Raw genomic sequence first — 27048 nt, forward strand, 5'->3', positions numbered from 1 at the left:
ACTGGGAGGAGACCTGTTCCATGTTTCTCCGGCCTACTTCGACATCGCAGGACGCATGCAGGCTGTGCCCGGGCAAAGCCCAGGCCAAGGGCGGGCCTGTTCACACCCATCTGAGCCTAGAAGAGGCTGGGCCTCCCCCTTTTTGCCTTAATTTGCAGGTAAGTTGCCTCTCCCTCCCCTCTGTCTGTACCCAGCGTCTGACCCTCTGCCATTCCCAGAACAGGTGTCTTCCCAGCAGTTAGCTGCCATCAGTGCCTCCTTCCAGCCCCGTGGCAGCCTCACACTGCTAACCATGCCCCCCTGTCTGTCTGTCCTCCCTCCAGCCCTGCCTACTTTGCCCCCTGTCCTACCTCCTGCCGCTCACGACCCTGGTGCCCCCTCCATTCTGACCCCTTGAGCCCTAGCACCCCCTATTACCTCATGCCCCTCCCTCTCCATGCTTGGTACCTCACACTTGAAGATCCTCTGTGTTTTCCTTCCTCCCCCTAGCACCCCGATTCCCTCCGACATGAAGCCAGAGCACAACCACACAGAGGACGCATTCAGAGGGCTCACCTCACACGTGCCAGAACCATCCTCAGTGCCAGGACCCTTACCCCCATGGACTGCCACTGCTTCACCTCAGAAGAACTTCGAGCCCTAATAACAACTGTGCACATGCAACCCCCTGAACCACTGAAGACCTTTTCTCCTGTCGGCACTGCCACTTCACCTACATCTCCAAGGGTACCACCCACCAACGCCCATCAGCCACACTATGTAGCAAACACCCACCTACAAGGACAAAGCCAACACCACCAGAGAGATCCACACACACTCACTTGGAAAACACTCTATGAAAATCTGGTACACCATCACACTCCACGCCCCGGATGCCATCTTAATCACAGAAACTTGGTTGAACCCTGCATCAGTTCCAGACATCACTACATCCATTTCCAATGGATACAAGATAGTACACCCGGACCAATCCAACAGAAATGGTGGAGGCATTGTCATAAACTACAAAGAGAACCTTGATTGCTGTATCACCATGAACAACTCCACCCCTTCATGAAGCACCTCAACTTCCAACTCCAAACAAACAGCAACATCACTATCAGAGGAACCCTTGTCTACAGACCTCCGGCCCGCCCTGCCTTCTGCAAAGCTATCCCCAAGTTCATTGCCCCTTCGCCATCAACTCAAATCTGTACATCTTCCTAGGAGAACTCAACTTCTACCATGAGAACACCAATAACGACAAGATGGCCGACCTCTTAGAAAGTATGGCCAACCTCGAACTCAAACAGCTGTTTACCAACCCACTCATTCTGCAGGACACACGCACACCCCTATCTTCTCAGTGAGCAACACAGTAAAATTCACCCTCACCGAAGACCTCCCCTGGACTGACCACCACTGCATCACTTTGTCATCTTAGAACACCCCAACACCCCGCCCCCACCGCCAGTGAGACAAAACACAGTTGGGCAAAGGTTTCAGAACAATAGTGGACCAACACACTCAACTCCCGCCTACCCACTACCACCAGTGACACAGAACAAGCGGCAGACAATTTCCCTAACTGGATCACGGCAAGCGCTGATGAAATCGTACCCAAGAAACCCACCTACCCCAGGAAATGAGCACAATACGCCTACTGGCTCACAACATAATAGAAAATCCAGAAACATGACTGCAGATAGAAGGAAAGGAGATGGCTCACCAACAAGACCCTAGAGGAAAGAAAAAACGTCGAAGAGGCCCTCAATCAATACTGCCAATTCTTGAAGAACACCAAGAAGACCACCCTAGCCACCCACATCAAGGACCGCTCCAAAAACAGTAAGGAACTTACTTTTCAACATGGTCAAGGATTTCACCAATTCCTCAGCAACCAAAAACACATCACGCCCTTGCAAGATCTCTGCAACACCCTCTCAAAAAATTTTCACAACAAAATCAACACCATCTACCAAGACATTGCACCCTAACCCCCTGCCGAGGACAGCATCAACATCCTCTTGCCAACCGTCACTCACTCACACAAGCTCACCTCATGGAACACCCTCACTGAGAAGGAGACGGTGTCCATCATGAGATCCATCCACTCCAGAGACCCAGCAGACCCCTGCCCTCACCATACTTTCAACCTCAGCAATCAAATCATGAGCAAGGAACTCACCAAGGTCCTCAACTCCTCTATTACCACTGTCCACTTCTCCTAGAAATGGAAACATACAGAGTGAAGCTGCTTCTGAAAAAGCTATCAGCAGACGCAGGAGAATTGAAGAACTACCAACCCATCTCCCTGCTCCCTTCCCCTGCCAAAGTAATCGAGAACACCATCAACATCCAGCTCACTAGACACCTGGAGAACCACAACCTTTTGGACCCGTCCAAATCCGGCTTCAGAGCTAACCACAACACAGAGACAGTCCTAGTCGCAGCCACAGATGACATCAGATTGCTGCTAGACCACAGAGAAATAGCAGTCCTCATCCTCCTCGACCCCTCAGCATCTTTCAACACCATACCCCACCATACACTGATCAACAGACTCCACCAGATTGGAATCCAAGGAGCAGCCCTCAAGTGGATTGCATCCTACCTCACAGGAAGAACACAGAAGGTCATCATCCCTCCCCATGCCTCACTCCCCAGGAACATCAGCTGCGGTCAGGCGCGCAACGCCCATTGGACTCAAAGGGCTTCAGCCCCCCCCCATCGTGTGTGGCAGCCCTGGATGAGACAGCTTCCCGGGCGCACACACAGCCGCACCCGAGTACTTCACAGGTCTTTAAAAGACCTTTGGCTTGTTAATGAGGCTTTGATGGTTTTCACCCCCTGCTTAGAGCCCCTGCAGCTCCACTCTGCCTTTTGCTTGAATAATCAGCCCCCCCCCAAAAAAAATTCCTAGTTCCCCCCCCCCCCCCGAAATTTGACTCTAGTTGCGCCTTCGTCTGCGGTTTACCTCAAGGCTCATCCCTCTGACAACCCTCTTCAACGTATACATGACAACCCTGGCCACATCGTCAAGAGCCACAGACTCAACATTATCTCCTACGCCGATGACACCCAACTCCTCCTCCTTCTGACAAATGATTCAACAACCACCAAGGACAAGTCCAAAGATGCATGAAAGATGTGGTCATCTGGATAAACAACAAACCGTCTCAAACTCAACACCGACAAGATAGAAGTACTCATCTCCGGGAAAGGCAAGGATACCTTCTGGAGCAATGAATGATAGTAACCTGAGCTGGGCCCAACCCCCAAACTTACCAAATACACCCGCAACCATGGTATCATCCTCGACAGCCAGCTATCCATGAAAAGTAGGTCAGCGCTGTCTCTCTCTACTTGCTTCCTCACACTCTGAATGCTCAGGAAGGTTTTCCGTTGGCTCCCACCCAACACCAGGTGAACAGTCACGTAAGCACTCGTCACCATCAGATTAGACTATGCCAATCCCCTTACATAGGAATCACCACCCAACTCATAACTTAACTCCAGACAACCCAGAACGCAGCAGTCAGACTCGTCCTCGGCCTCCCCAGATGGACGCACATCACCCCTAACCACAGGAAACTCCACTGGCTACCAGTCACAAAGAGATGCAAGTTCAAGCAGCTCACCCACACATGCAAGACACTGCACAGTGAAGAACTGGCGTACCTTAGCAATTAAATTAATTTTAACCAACCTACCAGGAAACACCTTGCCAAATCCCTCTTTCTAGGAGCCACCAGATGCATCCGCCAGACTAACTATGGAGGACGCTCCTTCTCCCACCTGGTGGCCAAGGCTTGGAACAACCTTCCCTGCACCTCAGAGCCTCACCATCGCTCTAGCTATTCAGGAAGAACCTCAAAACCTGGATGTTTCGACCAATAGAACTACAGGCAGCGTGAGCTTTGTCCCCATTGCCTCGAGTCCCTAACGGGTGATGGAACCGTGCTTTACATATCTTGATTGATTGATTGCTGTTATGGCTAGAATATTCATGCTGGTTCCTAATCCTCTCCAGAATCCCGTCTGGTTGATGGGGACCAGATTATTGTTGTTTGACCATTCTATTAGATCCCCCAAGATTAGCAATGCATAGTATTTTGCTCCTGAATCAATAAGTGCAATTGACCTGTAGTTGACGGGGTTGGACCGGCTTCCACCCTTGAAGACCGGGTTTATTATTGACCTCTCCAGCTACTGGGTATCGTGCCTGATCCTTCCACCTCCTTATGTAATGCTGATAGCGGGTTTGCCCAGTATTCGGGGTCAAGGTTGGGCAATAAGCACCCAAAGTGTAATAACTAGGTGCTATAAATGATCACCACCTGAGTAGTAGTTTGGGGTATAAGCCCTCTTACACAGGTATGGGCAACACTCTCCTAATTCTACCATCACATCATATTGTTAGAACATACTTGTGAACACAGAGGGTGAGGGCAAGTGCCCGGAAAGAAAGATCTCTGCTGCTTGTAATTTCATTGACTACTAAAACTGTGCTCTTAACATGAAAAGTCAGCTGACTGGTCCTGATTTTGAAGCATCAAGCAAAGTTAGCCTTTCCATGCCTTGTCTGATCAAGAAGAAGCTCATCCTGTCCTCACATTTCAATCCAGTTGTAACCCTAGCATTCTAAACAGTAATATAAACTGCTCATACTGGCAAAGCTTCCATGGTGAGTGCTGCTTGTCTCACACTTCCATGTGGTGCATTTTCAATATGCCAAATGCTGCCCTCAGTATAAGAACCATCACTCAGCCTTTGACATCAATGACATTCACAGGAAAAGCTATTATTGAAGCAAAATACAACTAAACACATGGCTAGCTTAAGAGTGCCCCTGGAGGATTTGGTGCTAATTATCACCATCAATCTGATATGATCAGAATTCACCATGAGCAATATATAACATTAATTATGAGGTTGCCCCTAAAAATGTGCACACAAGGTAGGGTTTGGTGCTTTCGGCACCAAAATCTTCATGTTCTGGTACTAACTAGGCCCTCTTCCTCAAAAACATTTAGGCTGGTTTAACCTGCCAAATTTTAAAAGGGAGAAGTCTAGAGAGTATGAACTGTATGTCACCACTTGTAATTGTGACAACTGTGGGAACAGGTGTTTGTACAGGTGCCACAATTTAAGTAGGCACCCCATTGAGGTCATGCAATGATGCGTGGCCTTGTGGGGTATCCCCCTTGGTGGATATAGTGCCAGGCCATTCTAAAATTCCCAGTGTCACTGGCTTCTCTTTTTTTGAACACTGTTTTGATGGGAAACCAATGAAGGTCTTCCTTGGGAATTTACAGCTCTCACCTGCCTTTTGGCTGAGTTTGCACTATAGAAATAATATACATACATACTAATGATGAGAAATAACTCCATATGCCTACTACAACTATATGTGTCCAGGTATAAAGTAATTCACACAGACATAGCCTCAAATGTCCAAGTAAAGATGCACCTGCCAATGTATAACCTCATTTGGCTTCACATATACACATGCCAAGGCATGATATAATGTACCTGGGACTAACTCATAGGCACAGGCTGTTCAGTCTCTCATAGCTCTGGCCCCTCTTTTTTCATAAAGGTATTCTGGCCTTAGTCTCCGGCATATATAAGAGAAGAATGATTTGACCTTGATTGTGAGAGCTGAACCTTCAGGTGCAGTAATAGGGGGTGGAGAGAGCAATGTAATTCATCTTCCTAGCATCACTCCATGTTTTCACATTCTGCTGTGATGTGAGGGGCACCACAAAGTCTCTGCAGTGCTCACAGAAGCAGAGTAGCGAAATGGGGACTCCACTGTGTCAAGCAGAGAGTAATGAGCAGCAATATGGGAGGGGAAATTAGGTACTGCCAATCTCTCTCTTTACTTGAGCAGGATCCACTGTCAGTTGCAGCAGCGCAGCCTTCACTATGTTCTTAACCTCGGGTACCAGCTCTTTTTAGCTGAACTCCTTCATAGTCATTACCCCAGTGCAATACCATCACCCAATGTATTAGGTGGCTCTCAATAATACCACCTTGACTCCATTTTCACAGCAAGAGACCAGGCAGGAGGTCAGAGAAATGGCAGCAGAGCTCAGACAGACTAGATGCAAAGGAGTGTGAACAGACAGGACGGCAAGCACACTGTCTAGCACTATATTCACGAGGCTTCAGCGTCACTGTGACTTCATGGAGCCTGTTTAGTGTGTTCCCTCTCTCAATGCTGCACATCAGAAGTAAATCAGAAAATCAACTCCATGAGGTGGCAAAATACTGGTAGACTGGAAATACTATAGGAAACCTGGTATCATCTCCTCCATCCAAGACTACTACCAGAAGCAACGAATGGTTAACCTCACTGAGACCACACCAACTCCAAACCTATCATGTAATACGTATGGTAGAGTAACCAGACGTCCTGGACCCATCTGAATGGCCCTTGTCTTTCAAGGTCCACCATTTTAAATAAAATACATTTCCTGAGCATAAAACGATGGTCAAGTGAGCATGCAAACTAGTTGTGCACGTTCGGTTTCCAGGAACTCTTTCGTCTTACATTGTACCATGGTCTAGAGTTAATCACCTTAAAAATGTGGGTTCTGCACTGCCTCTCAGTGTGCTTCATAACATCATGGGGAAGTAGGAGGATTAATTTAATAAAACATTAAGTTGCAATGGTTGTACCTAATAGCTTGAGGTGAACAATTCTAATGCCTCATAGTCCGAAAATGGTCCTTTAATATTTTCTTTGTATATATATTTATAGAATACCAATAAACAGATTACAAGGGTAGCCATCTGCTTAGGACCGGTGGCAGTGGTGGCCCTACCCCTAACCACAGTACAACTGGGGAAAGGAAAAGCAGTGCGCATGACCATCCTGATTTGCAGGAGTACCCAAGACTTCTGTCCTCCGAAGATATTGCATTCTTTATCTCATATTTGTGTTGGCATTCAGCCACTTTCCGTATGGCACCGGTGGGATGTCAGAAAGGGTTCAGCCAAAGGACAGGCATACCATTGGTGGAGTGTGAGGAATTGTGTTCTGGTTTCACTCAGGATCTAAAATGACCATCAATGGATGGTGAGAGCAGGAGAGGTGGAGGGTTAGAAGTAAGGAGGGTGCAGAGAGGAACGTGCATCAACAGAAGAAGGGTTGAAGGCACTAGACAATGGGATCCCACACCATGTATGTGTGAAGAAGTGAGAAAATACTGCATGCCACAGTACAGCTCCCATTGCGCTCCGTTTGATTGCTTTACTTGGATTTTTCTACTGTCCTGAAACTTTCACTATAACGTGATTCAAAGTGTCTCAAAAAGGCAGCATAGAAGGAAATTGACAACATGCAATATCACACATGAGCAATCTGAAATTTGGCAATTATGGTCATGATAAACTTTTAATGCGGGCCCCAAGCCCTTAAAGAGTCCTCACACAGTTTGGAGGGAGGGGTGGTGAAATAGCACTTCACATTGCCTCTTGAAGAGAGACCAGCATTCCTAAAATGGGGTTCCTCAGAAGGCTAGAGATTGAAGCAGCCATTGGATCAGTGTAGCTGGTAACTTGGATGGAAATGGTGGCCTTTTAAAACGTTTTTACTAACATTCATTGGGCTTGGAGTAGACTGGCACTCCCATTGGTTATGTTGACATCTTGGGCATGGCGGCTCCATAATAAAAACCCAGGGGGCACTAATGGGGTCCCATGCAGCTCTGCCACAGCAACTATTTCTAGATCTGAAATCTCTCTTAAATTTTCTTTAGAACAAGGTCACTCACAAGCAACTTGGCCAATGCAGTGAGTTGTAGCAATGGGTTGTGATCTCAACTGAGGGTGAAACCCATTGGTTACACACCAACGCCAAAAAGGGGGTGGTATCCATATGAATGCAGGCTGTGGGCATATGGAGAAGCTCACCTATCTTTTGCACCGTGAAGTTTCAATCTATTTAAAGGGCTGGAATGTCACCATTTTGCAAATGCCGATGCAGGAATGGGGGTCTTTTGTCCGTCCTAGAAATTACAGCCATTTGATAGGACGTGCAGTAGGGATCCCTCCTCATTAATGTACACGAGGCAGGAGTTTGTTGAATCCCATCGAATATCATTGTTTGATCTGGGATGGATTTTGGGTCACAAACCAGGTGCTAGGCAGAAATTGCAACTGCTTTGCATCGCAAGAACAATTATTAATTTTTAATTTCACTTTAACGCAATGGACTTTTAAAGAATCTTGTCAATTAGAATGATTATTCTGAAATGAAGAAACACTGTTCTCAGTTTTCTGGCATTTAAAATTTCGAATGAACTCTGACAATTGTTGTAAAGGATTTTCATTAATCGATGCAGTTCTTATTAACCGTCTAGAATCTCCTGAAAATAGTGTCTATCTTCGTATCTAATGTGGACAAAATATTATTTTGAAGTTTGGTTGAAATAAGTGAATTCAGTAAGCACATCTGTCAGTGGCTATAAATGCGTTCACATGTGGTTATACCTTTAAAGTCCACATAGGAAAACTCCTGAATAAAACTGCTTGATTTTTCACCAGTTGTCTGTCATATTTTTGCAGAAAATGTGACTCTTGGGCCTTGGCTTTGATTTTTTTTCTTGAAGATTAGGCCTAGAAACCTAGACTGAAGGGAAAAAAAGCTGGCTGTCTATTTAAAGCAGCATTCCTTCATGTCAGTGAAGCTAAAGAATGGTTTACCTTTCCAAGAAAAGCTGCATATTTTTGTGATGCAAGATATGATTTAGAAGAACAGTAGGGAAGTCTAGATCTCATAAAAAGATAAAGCCTGTGGATCGCTCTTTTGTTAAGGCTGTTTCATTATGCTTAGTACAAGACTGCAATATATGATGATAAATCTTATCTCTACAAATTATATCTCAACTAAATAGCTCAAGTAAAGACCATCGGCTTCATATGAAGTCCTATGTGTTTTATAAAAAAAAAATACTGCAAAGAATTTGAGCAATATTTATAAAATAACTAAGACTTTCACTTCTGAACCCATACAATTAATTATCGCATCAGTTTGGATTACTTTTCATTTTGCATTCACTTGATCACCGTTTTCCCATCAAACAAATACAGTCTCTATACGCTTATGCTCTGTTAACACATGCCCCAAAAACATAAATAAATATTGAAACAATTTTAAAGCAAAATCAGAGATGATGAGAAGGTCTTGTTTGATCCGGGTATGGTTTCTGAGTTTGGTTTGGACTTGATTTTATCAAGAAGTGTAAATTGGACAAAACGTGTGGTGCTGCCTTTAAGAGATTATGTGATAAGTTTACTATACACGTTTTCGGATTTTATTACGCGAACCCAGCTGATGAACAATTGAGTGCTGTACCTTATGACTTTTTCAATAGTACTGATATCTGTCTGGACCTGCACTTTATAGTACAACAAAATAACAGTGTATGACAGGGATGGCTCATTTAAATTAGGAGAAAAGTAATTAATAAATGGTGGGAAGCAGAATCCTTGAAAAAACATCCACCATCAAATAATATCTCCTGGTCTTAAGATTCTGATATTCCTCAACAATGCAAATAATTATTCTGACATATTTAAAGACTGGGAGGTGGACTGAAAGGAATCAGCCTACACTTATTAAACATCCCGGCCAAACAAGCAAAACTTGATGATATTAGATTCATTAAATTGATGAGTTGCAGAATAGAATTGATACTTGGGAACACATTCACGAAATTACAAATTTCTATGGGAAAATAAATCTAAATTTGGAGAAATATCAGGATGACATCAGTTCCAGGAAACAAAACACATATCAACATGGTGTACAAGTCTGTGCCAGAGGGAGTGTATATTCTTTTAAAAAGAAATATGACCATTTGCTTAGAGATGAGTTGAACAAATATTAGCATCATAACAGAATATGTCAAATTCATCAAAAATGTATTCATCAGATGATAAAGAGGTGGATTAATCTACTAATAAAATACCAATTTTTGTATGAAATGAGAGTTAGACTATAAGGATTCAACCACTACAGTTTAAAAATAAAGCTAAGTCAAATAAGAAAAACAAGAAAGGAAGTCAACTTCGATAGAGAAAAGTGAACTTAAAAATGAAGATATCCAACAAGAAATGCAAACAATGAAATGTAAGTTTAATGATGAATTGAATGCTATCAATCTATCAACTAGACCATTAACTGAGTTAGATTATCCACTTCCACCACACCCCCCTCGTCCCCCGCGGAAGCTGGAACAAAGTCACCGAAGAACATCTCACCACCTTCCTCAGCAGAACCCCGCTATCAGCTTCCAAAGAACCCAACACTGCAGCACGCAACCTCCATCACTGGATCGTCAACTGCTCTGACACCCTGGCTCCACTCAAGAAACCCCCCGGAAAACAGCACATCAAGAAAGCAAGCCGGTTCACCCCCGCCCTCCAAGAGTCCGGAAGCATCTGCAGACGGCTCTAGAAGAGATGGAGGAACAGCAAAACCCCGGAGGCCGACGCTGCCTTCAAAGCAGCCACGATCACACACCACCTCATAAAAACCACAAAGAAAATGGCTCTTCAAGACAGAATCAACGCCAGCGCACACAACTGATAAAAACTCTTCGCCATCATTTAAGAGTTCGCCAAGTCCAACAGCGATATCTCTGACATTCCACCCTCCCAAGACCTCTGCAACAAACTCGGCACCTTCTTCCACCACAAGATCAAGCAGATCTATGACAGCATCGATGCCCCAGAACATCCCACAGCCCTGCCACCACCACAACCAACACCACCGTCCCCAGCAGGTCCTGCTCAACTGGACCCCGCTCACCCTCAAGACCATGAAAAGCATTCACTCTGGAGCCCCATCAGATCCCTGTCTGCACCACATGTTCCACATAGCCACCACCACCATCGCACCCGAGCTATGCTGCACCATCAACTGCTCCATTAAAACTGCCACTTTCCCCGATGACTGGAAACACGCTGAGATCAACCCTCTGCCGAAGAAGCCTTTCACGGACTCAACGGACCGCAAGAATTTCAGGCCCATCTCACTGCTCCCCTTCCCAGCCTAGTTCATGCCACCACCGACAACATCTGCTCCCTCCTCTACAAGGGCGAAACTGCGGCCCTCATCCTCCTGGACCCCTCGGTGGCTTTCAACCACATCACCCACCGCACCCTAAGCAAAAGACTCCACAACGCCGGCGTCCGCGACAGAGCCGTGGACTGGATCCGCTCTTTCCTCACCGGCCAAACACAGCAGGTCAGACTACCACCATACCTCTCAGAACCTACAGAGATCAGCTGCAGAGTGCCCCAGGCCTCTTCCCTGACCACCACCCATTCAATGTCTACATGGCCCCACTCGCAACCATCGTCGGAAACCACAGACTCAACATCATCTCCTATGCAGACAACACCCAGCTTATCCTCTCCCTCACCAATGAACCAACAGTCACCAAGAACAACTTCAATGAAGGGATGAAAGCCATCGCAAACTGGATGAGAGATAGCTGCCTCAAGCTCAACTCAGACAAGGCAGAAGTCCTCATCCTGGGATCCACCCCCTCTACTTGGAATGACTCCTGGTGGCCCGCTGCACTGGGAATACCACTCACACCCATGGCCCACGCACACAACCTCTGCATCATGCTGGACTCCTCACTCACTATGAAGCGCCAGATCAACGCTGTCTCCTCAGCATGTTTCAACACATTCCACCTGCTCCAAAAGACCTTCAGATGTATCCCCACTGAATCAAGGAAGACGGTCACCCACGCCCTCATCAGCAGCAGACTCAACTACGGCAATGTATTCTATGCCGGGTTCACCCAGAAACTCCTCTGGAAGCTCCAGAACGTTCAAAATGCCACAGCCAGACTGGTCCTAAACATTTCCCGCTTCAGCCACATCACACAACACCTGCTTGAACTCCAATGGCTCCCAAGTGACAAAAAAATAACCTTCAAGCTCCTCACCCACGCATACAAGACCCTTCACAACCCAGAACCAGGATATCTGAACCACCACCTCCCATTTCACGCACCTAACAGATGCCTCCGTTCCGTACAACTGTCACTGGCCACCGTCCCAAGGATCTGCAGGACCAGTACTGGAGACCTGGCCCTTGCCCCCAAGACCTGGAACACCATGCTCCCCATCTCAGCCAACTGTCCCAATTCAGGAAGGACCTCAAGACCTGGCTCTTTGAATGAACCCAGGACCCAGATGGATCTGCAGGCCCCCTCCCTCCAGCACCTTGAAACCCTCACGGGTGAGTAGCTGAGCTCTACAAACCCATGATTGATTGACTGAGCATAATGTGTTATTAAAGGGAATACCTTATTGCCTCACCTCCAATCTTGACATCTACTTTTAAACTGGACCAGCTTTGTCTCACACTTAAACTATGTCTAAAACCCTATTAGGCACTAAAACCTACATTTAATGAAATGCAAAGACAAAACTCAATGATTGGGAACTTGTTTATGAAAGATTTTGATTTCTTAGATGTTTTTTATCAATTTGATACCAATGCAGATATCGAAGGCGATGTTGATGCTTCTGATTCAGATCCTGTAGGTTTGGGTTTTGCCCAGTGCTATAGCCACAGAGGATTTAAATTAAAATCCACTTTCAATCCCCAAGGAGAAAACTCCCTAATGTCATATTTTGAGAAATTAGCTTGAAAGCTGTGAAACCTTCTCAGACAAATCCAGAAAGAAAAGAGGTTTACCAACTTGTGATAGTCTGTATTTGAAGCTCTGTGGTGCCTTGGTACAGATCAGTCCATGATAATAAAATGCCGGATTAAGAGAGGGGAATATTCTTATTGTAAATAGGAAATTATCCCCTGCCCAGCTGTATGTGCAACTAAATGTTAAAAAGAAGTATATTAAGTTGAATAACAACCAGACTTGAATACTTCAACAGAAGTTGGAAAATCTTATTCACAGTTGGATTGAAGTAGCCATTATTGACATGGTGGAAGACATATTTCTATTCAAGAAATACCTTATTGAACTAGGCATTTAATTTATTTCTGCCTAAATTGTTAAAATCACTTCCAGGAAAGCCATTTGTCAAAATCAGCTTCTTGGTGTACATCTTTGTATACTGGGATACATGTTCTACCTAGTATATGTAAAATCTTTATCATCATTTAATCGGGACACTGTAAATGTTATCAGAAAAGTTGATGCCCTTCCAATGGAAGATGCCTAAATAATCGCAACATTGGTTGTGTGCTGCCCTATACCTCTTTGAAACATGCAGATGGTATAAAGACATTTCAGTTGTTTTTACAGATAGACCAGCCTTTCATTTAGAAGACACACACATGCTACTTACACATTTCGTGATAGAGAATAACATATTTTTATTTAATGTGCAGTATTGTTTCAAAAATATGGTAGTGCAATGGGGGCATCATTTGCATCCTCTTATGCCAATGTTAAACTGAGACATTTTGAGAAAACATATGTCTGGGGGCCATAGCTAAAATATTATTATAAAGATGTATGTCAGACCTTCTTCTGAGAGGTCACAGGGCAGTCATCAGCTACTGAGCCACAACCGTGGGGAATCAGGACTTATGCCTATGCTATCTTGATTAGAGATTCCGATCTTACAATGAGATCTACAATATATAAAATACATCAATTAATACAACTTGAAAAAAAGAGCTGAAAAAGGTACAATAATTTCAGCTCATTGATTCCTTGACAGGACAATTTATCATCTTCATAGCAGCTTTAACTGTTGTAATTCCATGTTTTTTAAAAAGTGGTTTTAAAAATCTCTGTTGGTAGACCCTTAAAACGGGACAGACAGATATAACATGTTTGATAGTCTGTACACCATTGTAATATAAGGTGCAAATTATTTTCTCCCAAACTACATTCTGCCATGCATCCAGCACTCTGTGTTCCAAGTTCCAGTTCAAATACACTTGGGGTACTGCTGCCTGACATGATTGGATGACACAATTGAAGCAAGATGAGATTTTGTGCTACATATAAACATAACATTCTCCATCAATGTATTTGCCATGGTAAGCTTTTAATTTTTTTTACGGTTGAAAAAGCTCATATTATGAATATTTGATCTATTCAGTGAACGTGCTGAAGTGCAGATAAAATATTAGTTAGAAATGGACCGGCCTTTGTAGTAGGAAGGAGACATTCCATGGACATAAGACTTCTTAAAGCTTTTCCTTGGCATGTAGAATACAATGATATCATTATAGAATGGTGGCTGATCCTCTTATGTAAGTGCTCAACAATCCTAATTCTAGCCTTAGTACTTCTATCGAGACCATGGAATTTAAAGCGCAAACAGTGCAAAGAATCTTCCCCTCCACCTTATGCATAAAGTGCAATTGCTTAATATGTATGCTCTCTTTAGCATATAAATGGGTGGATGAAATCTTCATTTTCTATACTGTTAGGAGATGATTAAAGTGCCTGTGACCTGTTGCTACATAAAGGGACTTTAGTGCGTTTCCATGAGCATATGCCTTACTTGATATCTGTGCAATATGTTCAGTATCGGACGAATTTGGGGACATAATTCTTTCAAGATTAGGGTAAGACTTTAGTACTTCTGTGGTAGAATTATTATAGAACCCCTTATACTTTGTATTGGCACAACACCCTTTTGGAAAAAAAACTCATAATCTTGTTTTTTGTTTATAGTAACGTTCAGGAACTGAGCGTCTAAGCAAGATGACAAGATCTCAAGTCCTTATGGAGGCCTCAGGGAATCAGGTCTAGCAGAACGATAATGTCCACATAAAGGAGTGTCCGCAAAAGATAAGAGCTTAGTTTTGGGGCATCGCCAGCTGCCTTGCTCAACACATTGGGCAGGTCCACCATCTAAAGAGATAAAAACAGGGGCACCAACAGGCTCCCTGCTTCCAACCATTACTGGTTGGAATTTTCCGTGTCATACCCAACCTGCCTCTTAACAATAACATGACACCAGGTAGCTGTGTGGATAGCAATAATACCTTTTACAAGACCTCCTGGTATTCCCAAGGCACTCAATGTTTCCAAAGGGTCAGCCTGTCTACATGGTCAAAAGCAGTTGAAAAATCTATGGAGGCCGCTTAGACAGGCATCCCTCTTTGTCCAAGGTTGAGTGACCAGCTCTAAACCCTGCTTGCTTCAAAGGAATAGTATTTTTTTCCTCTGCCCATTTTAGTAGATTAGATAAAACATATTTGGAAAAAATCTTTCCTTTGGCCTCCAACAGTGTTATCTGCCTATAATTGCAACGTAAGTTTGAAGGACCTTTTAATGTAATGGCAAGATAATACTGCCCCGCCATGAAATAGGGACCACCCCAGTATAGAAACAATAATGGAAAAGCACCACTAAGTAAGTGGCCCAGAAGTCCAGGTCTAATTAATGATAGAAATAGGTAGTTGGTCTGGACCTCTTGCCCCAGTATTCCTAGCAGAGTTTAGGTAATGCAACACTTCCTGTCTAGTGGGGGGAATAGGGTGCATCTCCCAGCTGATCCCTCATCTAGGGACTCTAGAATACTGTTACTGGGTGTCTGTGTGTTCAAAGCTTATAGAGAGATAATATATTTATGCCATTCCATGCTAGAGATATTATTTATCTTAGGTTTGGAGAAAGAGCCACTGTTTCCCCCTATAATTTTCTAAAAGGCTTTTTGATTTTTACATTTTATTGTTTCTTTTATTTTTACCCAGAGCTACATACCTTTTAGTTTCTTACCCACCTAGTTCTTATTCTTTTTAAATGAGAAATCCACTTATTTCCTTTCTTAGAATAAAAGTTGAATTGCCTTCTTTGCAGGTTAATAATTAGCTTGTTAAGAGCAAACCAATTTATTAAAATCATTAGATTGCCTTATGGATTTTTTTGCAAGGACAACCCACCAAATTGGGAGTTATCCTGTCTAATTTCCCCATAACTTCCTCCAATATGTCCTGATTCGGGAAGATTTTCAATAATTTTCCTTACTTTTACTGATAGCGACTGTTCATCTTTCTTGGTCCATAAGACCTTCCCATTCTCTACGCTAAATAAACCATAGTCACTCTCAGGGATCTGTCACGAATTCACATCATCAGGTTTCCCATTGATGGTAAAAAGAAGAATATTGTGATCACTCAAAATATTCTTTATAACCTTTAAATCAGATAGATAAAACCGTATATGAGCTAATAACATAGTCAATTATTGTGGCTAATTTTGCTGTAATATGGGTAAAATGAGCTGGGATATCACCCTGTAGTCTCCCATTGAGGACAATTAAGTCATGTTTCCTACATGCCACGAAGAGAAAATATCCTCTTTTATTTGTCCTGGAGGAAGAAGGGAACATGATGGTTGTGATATAACAGCCTCTTCCCATTCTTTGTACATAAAAAGTGCAAGTGAATGATTAAAAACAATTGTATTTAGATCTCTCATTATTAGGACCTTGGAGATATCCACTTTACACATTATCATGTTAATATAACAAAAGAACTCACTTAACAAATGAGTATTTTCTTGGCATGGTTGAATATAAAAACTAACCAAAATAAAGGGAAAACAGAGTGGTGCCCCGAATTCTGCTCTGGGAATAGAATACAATTTAATAGGTTCGATTGGTACCAGTACACTTGATATGTCCAAGTAATATTAGTACACTATAGTGTGGCTATAACACCACTAGCATGGCTTTACTTTGATTAAATAGCAGGACAACTAATTACAAAGAAATGTTCAACCTCAAAAGTGGCAGGAACCCACATTTCTTGCAAGGAAATTGCTGCAGTATTTAAATAAATCCAAATTCTGGATTTTTCCGAGATTATTCCAGCAGCCCACTATATTCCATGATACAATTTTAAAGGAGTGGGACACACTACTAAACACCCCACTTCAGCACATTTGAGGCGGCCATTTTTCCAGTGCTATACCAACAAGCTAGCCAGGCCCATTGGGATACAACATCACTTTTAGACATCAAGCATGATTTATAATAATTGCCTGAAATCACCCTAGAATCAGCTTCACAAGAGATTAATCTTATTTTTGCGTTGGTACCCATCTCTTTCTGTGAAACAGAACATTCCCCAATAGGATAGGACAATGGCAAATAATCCCCCACCAACAACTGGCAAAACGTTGCTTTTAAGAGTGGAGGGAATAATGTCAGTTCCTTGAGACATAAACAATTCACATTTGTTCAGGATCAAATTTACAATCACTGGTGACTTCAAAGGTCTAGGCTTACATTCAGTGCAGTCATTCTTTTTCTGAACTCATTTGGTTTTATTCCTAAGTGTAGACTATTAGTAAGTCTTTCCTTTAAGGTATGTGATATTTGGTTCTTATCTTAAGACATTTTTAATATAGACTCTGTCAACACTATTGTAAAATGTTTCCCTAAGATGGTATTCTGTTTATAACTCTGATTTCTGTGCTGGAACAAATATTATGTTCTTTTCTTTTGTCAGTCAATAACTCTTGTCTTGCCGTTTTTCAGAAACGTACCGACATATCATCTGCAGCATTTCAGCGTTCTCTAGCTGATGTAAAATTTCCCATCAGATAATACATTGATTTTGGTTATCATGTGACTATTTAAAGGACTTAACATATATCACATGACCTTGACAAAGCCCATGCACTGAGGTGAAATGTTGACTTTTCCCATATCTTTCTCCAATACGTCCACAGGTAACCAACCTGATTAGGGAAGATTTTCAATATGTTCCTTTATTCTACTGATAGCAACTGTTATCTTTCTTGGTCCATAAGACCTTCCCATTCGCTATGCTAAATAACCCATCATCACTCTCTGCCAGGAGTTAGTGGTACCCCCACTCTTAATAACTCTGGGGGTGGGTGGTGGCTTGATTGGGAAGAAATTTGAGCCACTCAGAATGAGGGGCATATGTGAGGTGTTAAGATACAGTCCAAGATGTGAATCACCAAGTAGGAAGTTTCATTTTTGAATTATACAATTATATTTCACATAGTTACACACCAGGTTCAGTGGATTATTCTAAGCTAGAACCTTTGGTTCACATTCACCATCAGCAGTAAACTAATCCACATTTCAAATAGGGTGACATTCACCTTCACCATAGTAAAACAAGACAACAGTCCCTCAAAATTAGCTCAAATCCTAAATTAAATGATTGATTGGCTCAATTGGCCATGACGTATTCTGCAGGGCAGACACTATTCTTGGTTGAAAAGTGCATTGTTCTACTCTAGGGCTAACCCTATAATGATTATTATAAAATATACTGCTCTCTAACCAGACTTATAGTCAAACCAATAATGCCTGTTATGTGATTCTGATTCTCTAAGGTATGAGGCACACTTGTCCTCAAAAACACAAATAGTCTATAAGGTATTGTTGCAATTTTACAGCTGACTGCTAACACCACATTTTCAATACTACGGTTCTGCCAAATTATTTATACACTGTCCTTATGTTTAAAGGAATGGACATGATATTGATCTGTTCAGTACAAGGCAAGTATAAGATTACTTCTAAACATCTCATTTCCAAGGCTTAGCAATACACTGCTACATTCATTACAGCTTTGGTTATAGCTCAAAATGACGGCTCTCAATGCCTAAGAATATCAAGATGTTGCATATAATATAAATTATGTGTACTGCAACAATAATGTGGACGTGTGGGGACAGTGCGTATAATTGGAGAATCATTATTTTATTCTTCCTCAGTAGAAGATGGAAGTAATTCAGTGCTATAGCCTCTGTCAGATCCATCTTAACGAGGTAAACCTCTTTCTTTCTTATTGTACAGGCATTTAGATCTTAAGGTAGACTCTTTCCCCTATTTAGGTATTCTTTTTGACAAAGATCTGTCATGGGCAAAAATGATGGAAGGAAGGAGGTTGGTGATGGAGAGGGGTATCACTGCTGTAAAATCTTTTGCAAAGAAATTGGGCGCCAAACCCCTATAGCCAATAAAAAAAACATATATCAGGCTGGAGTAAAAGCAGCCGTGACCTATGGAGCTGGGGTCTGGGGTACGGTCGCAACTACACCACTACAAATTATTGAAAATAAATTCTTCAAATCTTTAGTGGGTCTAAGTCTCCACTTTACGAATGTGATCTTACATACAGAACTGACCCTTCCTTACATATCAGATTATATACAACTAGCCCCACTTCTCCTATGGCATTCTATTTGGAGGAGAGATAAATTACCTTTGACCCAAATGATAATTAAGAGCTGCATAGAGATGGAAAAGATCTAAGTGGCTAAGTTATGTGGAGAGAGTCTTAAAAGAGATAGGCCTTCAAGAACTTTTTAAAGATCCTCTGGTCTGTAAGAGGGTGTCCAAGCAGAAAGTTATTGCCATGTTTAGGTTGATGGCTGAATATAAGCGTAGGGAATACTATAAAGAGAAACATCTAGCACAGGTTTATTACCTTAACCCACCACTAATGGAGGGAGATTTCTCCTACCTAGTCAACATAAACAGTGCGCAACATAGATTCATATTGTTAAGATTCCGCACCAATTTGATTCCTCAAATGCTTTGTTATCCTGAAAAAACTTATACTCACTCCAATCTAAGCATGTGCCCGTGTGATAATGTATCACCTCAAACTGAACTGCATTTGGTTTTATTCTGCGGGCTCTACGAGAGTGAAAGGAAGGTCTATCTGAAACCAATCTTAAAGAAAATGAGCTTTAAGCAGTGTTGGGTAGCACTATTCTTTTTAAAAACACTGCCCGAACCTTTGGTTTGCTTCTCTGTAGCAACATTCTTATGGTAGGAAAGGAAAAATCCCTTGGTGGAGTGATAGAGGTTAACACTTCAACCAGTGCTTGACCCTATAGAGCAAGTGTACAACTAAAACACAACACTAATACATCCAAATGCCTCAAAAAAAGCCCATGTGGTAGAATTACACATATCTAATTCTTGTTAAAATCATATATTTTATTAAAATCTTTATATTGCAAAAATAGTTAAAATACAAGAAGCACTGTTTAAAAACATGAATACAGCTATCCAATTTCATAAAATCTTCTTTTTACAAACTCATTCTAAGCCCCAAAAATCTACAACAATAGTAACACCGTTTGTTAAGAGAGAAACATAAAGACACTATATTTTGCCATAAGTTAACATATGCCATCAGAACACTTCATTAACTACTCCTGGATACATTCAATTATTACAGGGTGGACTTGTTCCACAGATTATTTAATAAATAGGTGTCGACGCGTTTCGATGGTTCTAGTACTTTTCCATCTTTATCAAGACAAACATTGTTCTCTCTTTAGGCACTGTATGGTTGCCACAAATCTCAGAACCTGTTATAATAAGAAATCATGGTTGGTAATTGTGAACTTTATCAGTTATATAAGTCAGCATAATTCATGTCATCAATACAGGCGACTATTCTTGAAAGATTATAGTACATTAGTCCACATGGTTCACATAGTACTTCAAAATACTCTAAAATCTTGTTCTATGCACAAAACTATTCTTAAAAAAAACAGTTTTATAGCTCATCATACCTAAACCGGAGTTACCATCAACCTTTAAAGTGGTATCCCCTTTTCCCAGCACACCTGTACATACACGTATTCATTTTTCTTTCAAATGGGCTTATATTGATGTGTCTGTGAGCCCCCACCAACTAATAAGGAAAGCGTGAAACACTCAAGGTTGCCTTTGTGTTCCATTTGGTGTCAACTAAGATCACCTCACCCCATATAAATCCTTCTAAAATATGTCCATTTGAGAAAAAGAGAAAGCCAACCTTCTAGTTGATTATGGCCCTTTTTATTGTAAATCATACTTTTTCTTTACCTTATTTCATTTGCCTTGTAATTGTAATTACTCTGCGTGGCATAAATACGAGTCACGATCCACCTCATCTAATATTAAAAGAAAACATCAGAAATTTTGCTATCTTCCTCCAGCTAATGCCTTCAAAAACCATTTTGTACATGTATCATTATTCCATTTATCCTGTTCTTACCTTACTTTTTTAGTTATGTTCCCTATCAGTATGAGTTCTCCTAAAACTGGTTACTTCCTATTCATTATTTTCTTCTTTTATTCAGTTTTTTATTTTTATTGCAACACCTAGAAAATATATATATGTTGTATTATTATAGATTGGTGTTTTCTTATTAGGACTATACTATTTGTAACGTCTTTATTTCTCATACCATACTCGTACCTGCATTCTACTTGCAAGATTGACAGCCTGGTACCCGTAGTTAGAACTGTGCCCAGGAGTGTATATATGCACGTTTAAACAGAAATCTCTTTTTTTTTTAATCAGAAACGCTGAAAGACAGAAAATAACTAAAATAGTATTGCTAAGGGCTACCCAATTTTACAAGTAAACTTTAGAGTATTTTGAAGTACTATGTGAACCATGTGGACTAATGTAATATAATCTTTCAAGAATAGTCGCCTGTATTGATGACATGAATTATGCTGACTTATATAACTGATAAAGTTCACAATTACCAATCATGATTCCTTATTATAACAGGTTCTGAGATTTGTGGCAACCATACAGTGCCTAAAGAGAGAACAATGTTTGTAGTTAATGAAGTGTTCGGATGGCATATGTTAACTTATGACAAAATATAGGGTCTTTATGTTTCTCTCTTAACAAACGGTGTTACTATTGTTGTAGATTTCCGTGGCTTAGAATCAGTTTGTAAAAAAAAAAATATGAAATTGGATAGCTGTATTCATGTTTTCAAACAGTGCTTCTTGTATTTTAACTATTTTTGTGATATAAAGATTTTAATAAAATATATGATTTTAACAAGAATTAGATAATTGTTACTTGTGTAATTCTACCACATGGGCTTTTTTGAGGCATTTGGATGTATTAGTGTTGTGTTTTAGTTGTACACTTGCTCTATAGGGTTAAGCACTGGTTGAAGTGTTAACCTCTATCACTCCACCAAGGGATTTTTCCTTTCCTACATTTGAGTAGTACCCTATTCCCCTGGTCTGGTTTAAGGGGTCTCTCTCTTATTATAAACCAACACGCAACATTCTTATGGGCCTGCATGAGGAAAAGGAAGGGGATGACATGCAGCCCATTGAGTTTGTCTAGCAATCTCAATGTAACCAGACCTGCGAAATGAAATGTTTTATCTATTTTTATCTTTTATGTATTCTCATCTCATTCTAGGATTGCAAAGAAATATTGGGAATTTTAAATGATAACATTTTGTAATAATATCTTTTTATAGATGTATTTATATGTGCTTTTATGGTTATTTTTTAATATGACCGAATAAAGATGATGATGATGATTTTAATTTTGACTGATGGTACTCCATCCACCAGGGTAGCAGAGGACATCACCTCAGCCATCCTGATGGAATACTATTTGTCAAATTTAGAGATGACTGTCGTCCAAGTAGTCATCTCTGCACCTTGAAGAGAACTGCTGTCACAGCAGATCCCTTCAAGGTAACAAAGGTTTGGTGGACAGTCACTCTCGGTTTTATTGGCTAACTACCAAACGTTTAACTTTTTTTTGAATTTCAAAAACAGACTCCCAAAGTGACAACACCATGTGAACACACATTTTGCTGAGCATGACTACATCCAGACCACTGGACTCTGGAGGACTGACAACGGTAACAGCTTCATATTAGAGTAGCCGGGCAAGGATTTTTACCTGTCACCCTACAGAAAGAATCACTTACTGGCCTGTATTTTCCTTTTAATGTAATCTTCCTGTACCCTGGAAATGTATCTCTCGCTCCAGCCATGTGGGACATGGCTTTTGCATGTGTATGTATAACTTCTGTATGTAGAGATCGTGTGTTGAGGATTTCTGTTACACGCGGCCACGGCTACATAGGAATCCATTTTGATTTCCAGAAAAACAATTGGAACCTATGATGGAGTTGGAGAAAGCTCCAGAGAGAAGCAAAATCTGTGGGGCGGAGGTTCTTGTATTGGACCGCACTCTAGGCTGTGGAGGAGAGGACATATAGGGTCCTTTGGAAGTATAACTACACTTCCCAACCCTTCCCATCTCCCTTCTTCTATGAAAGCTCCCCCTTTACAGGTGACCAGGACTATAAGTGGTGAAGTCTCTCTGTGCCCTTACTTTGGATCTCCACCCCACCCTCCTGCTGACAGAGTTTAAAAATGTGATGTAGTATGCTGCCCATCAGACCCTGGGTCTGCATGCATAATTTAGAGATGGGTGAACCCATCCTCCTCTTCTTCGCCGTCTCGCTAATCCTTGTGAGAACTGCGCATGCACCCGCGCATGTGTATTTCTTGCAAGAAATGCGCATGCGCGTGCTCATGTGCAGTTTTCACAAGGATTACCGATAGCGTGAAGAAGAGGAGGAGGGCAGCCCGGGGACGCCGCATGCCAGGTAAGTGTTTTTACATTTATTTTTTAATAATGTTTAATTACTTTTTTTAATGGGGGGTGGAGTTGGGGGCTGGACAACTCCTCTTCGCTGCGGAGTGCGTGGAGATTTGCCTCCTGTGCAGAATGCGGATAAGGCAAATCTCCACACACTCCACTGGTGGAGTGGAAGCCCCCGCCCGGGGTTAGTTTACCACCCCAACCCATTGGCCCGTGTTGGTTTACCACTCCCATCCTCCTTCCCCATGTTGCTTGCCCACCTACCCCAGCCCTTTCGACATTGCACAGCAGCACGAGCTTCTGTGCAACACGGCTTAATGCGAAAAAAAGGGCTATGATGCGGTCAATGTCGGCTGGGTTATATCACATTTTTTTACTTAAAACCATGCTGCACAGCAGCTTGCACTACTGTGCAACATGTCTAAACAACATTGACAAAGCCAATAGATCTAGTGTAGGCAAAACCTATTGGCTTTGCCAATGTTTGTTTGTATAAATAGCCTCCCTATTACATTTGTTTCGGATTCAGATGAGATGGAGGCAAAGATCCTGAAGAGCTATACATTTATTTACCATATTAATCCAGCCATCTTTTTGTGCCAGTGCAGAATCCTCCAAAGGCAGTGACTATAAGTCTGCCAATTTGTTAACCAAGCATTAACTCCTGTACTGCTTGGCTTGCAGTAAATCTACTGGCAAAATCACTTTTGCTAAACAAATTGTATGGCAGAATTAATTCTCCAATGGAGGCCTCACAACTTTGTTCACAAGCCAGAAAATCTGCAAATACCACTCTCAGCTTTAAATTAAGGCCTATCCCTATGCCTAACCCTGGGCGTAGTTCGCGAAGTAGCGCTACGCGTAGCTACGCGAAGTGCACTTCGCACTACGCGAGCTATGCATAGCACTTCGCGAACTGCGTAGTACCCTGTTTGCACTGTGCAAGATGCCGTTTTCAATGATTGCACAGTGTGGACAAGCATCCGGCACTGTGCAATCATTGAAAACTGCATCTTGCACAGTGCGAGCTGTAGTTTTCTGCCGCTCGAGTAGATTTTTACTCGAGCGGCAGCTTTCTCAACGCGGACTGGTAGTTTCTCATCGCGAGCGGTCGCGAGCATACTCGACCACTCGCAATGAGAAACCTGACCTGCCCGCGTTGAGAATCTCGCCGGGAGGTTTATTTTCCACGCTCGCGATCGGCAACTTTATGTTGCTGATCGCGAACGAGGAAAAAGTCTCGCCGGGATGTCATTTTGCTTGCTCGCGGTCGCCAACTTGATGTTGATGACTGCGAGCAAGCAAAAAATGACCACTACACTATGCTATGCGTGTTTGCACTGTGCTACGTGCAATTCGCGTAGGGCGAAGTAGCGCAAACTTCGCAAACTATGCGAGCGTAGCGTAGCGCTTTGCCCAGGGTTAGGGGTAATTCACGTAGCAGATTCGCCACCACCAGAAAATCCTCCAATGCAAGACCATTTTCTCCACAATCAACAGACTTAAAGTAAACAACCACAAAGCCGGCCTTGTAGATGAGTGATAACAGAAATTTCACCAAGCTTTTGACAAAGTGAAAACTCATTCCTTGGAGGACCTGTTGAGAATTCATGTCAGTACCTTTTTCCATGCTTTCCTCTAGTTTCAACAGTTACATTTTCTATTCATATTATGTGTATAATTTAGGATATTCAGTAAAAACCTACTGATGCTGGTCACTTCATTTTAAACAAGTCACATCATTTTAAATAAGGACCATTATTTTAAAGAAGAAACATATTTGCTGCCAATGCTGGTCTGGATATTCAGGGATTGTATTATCTGTATATCAGAGAAGAAGGACATTTTAACCTGCTTGCATTGTATCCTTCATTTTGCCAGGCCACGCTGTGTTAAAGAAAGTTCCTATTGATAACCAGAAAATAAGAAGTCTGGACTCAATTGTAGTAATGCAAGTAGTAGTAGCAGCAGCAACAGCAATAGATCTAGTAGTCATAGAGGTATTAAACAATTGTGGTGAAAAACTACTTTTCTTCTCATCAGTATAGATGCAACAAGCAAGGGACTCAGTAAAGTTTGGGGCAACTACTCGAATGAGACCGCCCCCCACTTGAGTCTCTAATAGCATAATAGGCTTCTTGAGGGTATCCAGAAAAATGCTTTCTTGTAGAAATGTTGATTTTAGAAAATCTCTTTGTAGTCATTTTCATGAGAGCTTAAACATGAAAACATGTTTTAGTTTTGAAAGTTCAACCTACCGTCTGTTCTGGTAACATTGTGCCATGGGACGATTCACTTTAATCCCTTCTCTATCATTCCTTGAATGTTCTTCTGGGACTATTATTCTGTCCGCACCTCCAGCAGTTCTCCTTTTTGCACTCTAGTACTGCATGCTCCTTTATCCTGCTCTTACTAGCCATGTATCTTGGAAAGAAGCTAGGCCTAGAAGAGAGGATTCAAAGTAGTGCAAGGCAGTTTAACAAAAAGAAAAATTTTGAAGGTTCTTCATACAATCTGAGGGGCATATTTACAAGGACTTAACACCAGCAGAACGTCACTTTTTCCGACATTCTGGGGGCGTTAAGTCCTTCGCCTTACTTACAAGGTGGCGTTAAGCCTCTTAACGTGGCTTAACGCCGCCTTGTAAATAATGCCCCTATTTACACAGCACTTAGTGTGAAAGGGGCGTGCAATGGGTGCTGCACCGCAACACCCATTGGTTATTGACGCTGCCCCATATTTACAAGGTATGGGGCAGCGCCGAAAATATCACCAGGGAATACCTGGCCGTAAATATGAGGAGAACTGTTTCATTTCTCCATGTATTTTGCTCTTCATAGAAACATTAAATCGCCTGGGAAGATTGTTTATGTGCAGGAAGGTGTCCCTTCTTGCACATACAATCACCCCTGCTATGCCTGGCACTAGAGTGCTTGCGCTGGTGCTAGGCAGCTTCTTTAGCACCAATGGTAGGGGAAACGCAGTGGTGCGCTGCCTTCTTGTAAATACAGTGCATCCCTGCATTTTGAAACTGACGTAGTGTGCGCTACCAATTTTGGTGTAACACTGCACTCCGGCAGTGGCTAGTAGATATGCCCCTGAGTTTCAAGAACAAACATCTCACCTTGGCCTCACACTCTAGGTTTCAATGTGTAAGGAAATGGCTGTGTGCACCCAAATCAAGTCTACAACTTGTGCAATTTGTAGAGACAGGCAGTTTCTCCCACCAACATTTTCGCACGTCAAAATTGCAAGATTCTGAGTTTTGAATCTTTGAACGCGGAAGTCATACAGTAAAAATACGTGCATGCTGGATTTTTTTTCGACAACCAAAATTAAGATTCGGGTAGTAATTCCGCTCTGGGGAAATAATAAACCATGAGGAAATTGTTAATTTTTCACAGTGAATTCCCCAATTAGAACCTTTGTGGCACTTCATTCTGGGTGCCTATGTAATCCCAGTTCAGCATGAAATAGGGAATAACTCAAAATGTTGATAAATTTTACTAGCCAGAAATTCTGTTCCCTATGGTACTGGTAATTTTGGATGGAAATTACCGATATCAATGCTCGAATCACAGAAAAATTACGAAAGAGATAAAACAAAGAACCTTTACTTTGCCTTCTGACAGCAACGTCTAAAGCACAGGGACTGCAGATGTAAAATA

Source organism: Triturus cristatus, chromosome 6 (assembly GCF_964204655.1).
Source record: "Triturus cristatus chromosome 6, aTriCri1.1, whole genome shotgun sequence".
In the NCBI taxonomy this organism is placed as follows: domain Eukaryota; kingdom Metazoa; phylum Chordata; class Amphibia; order Caudata; family Salamandridae; genus Triturus; species Triturus cristatus.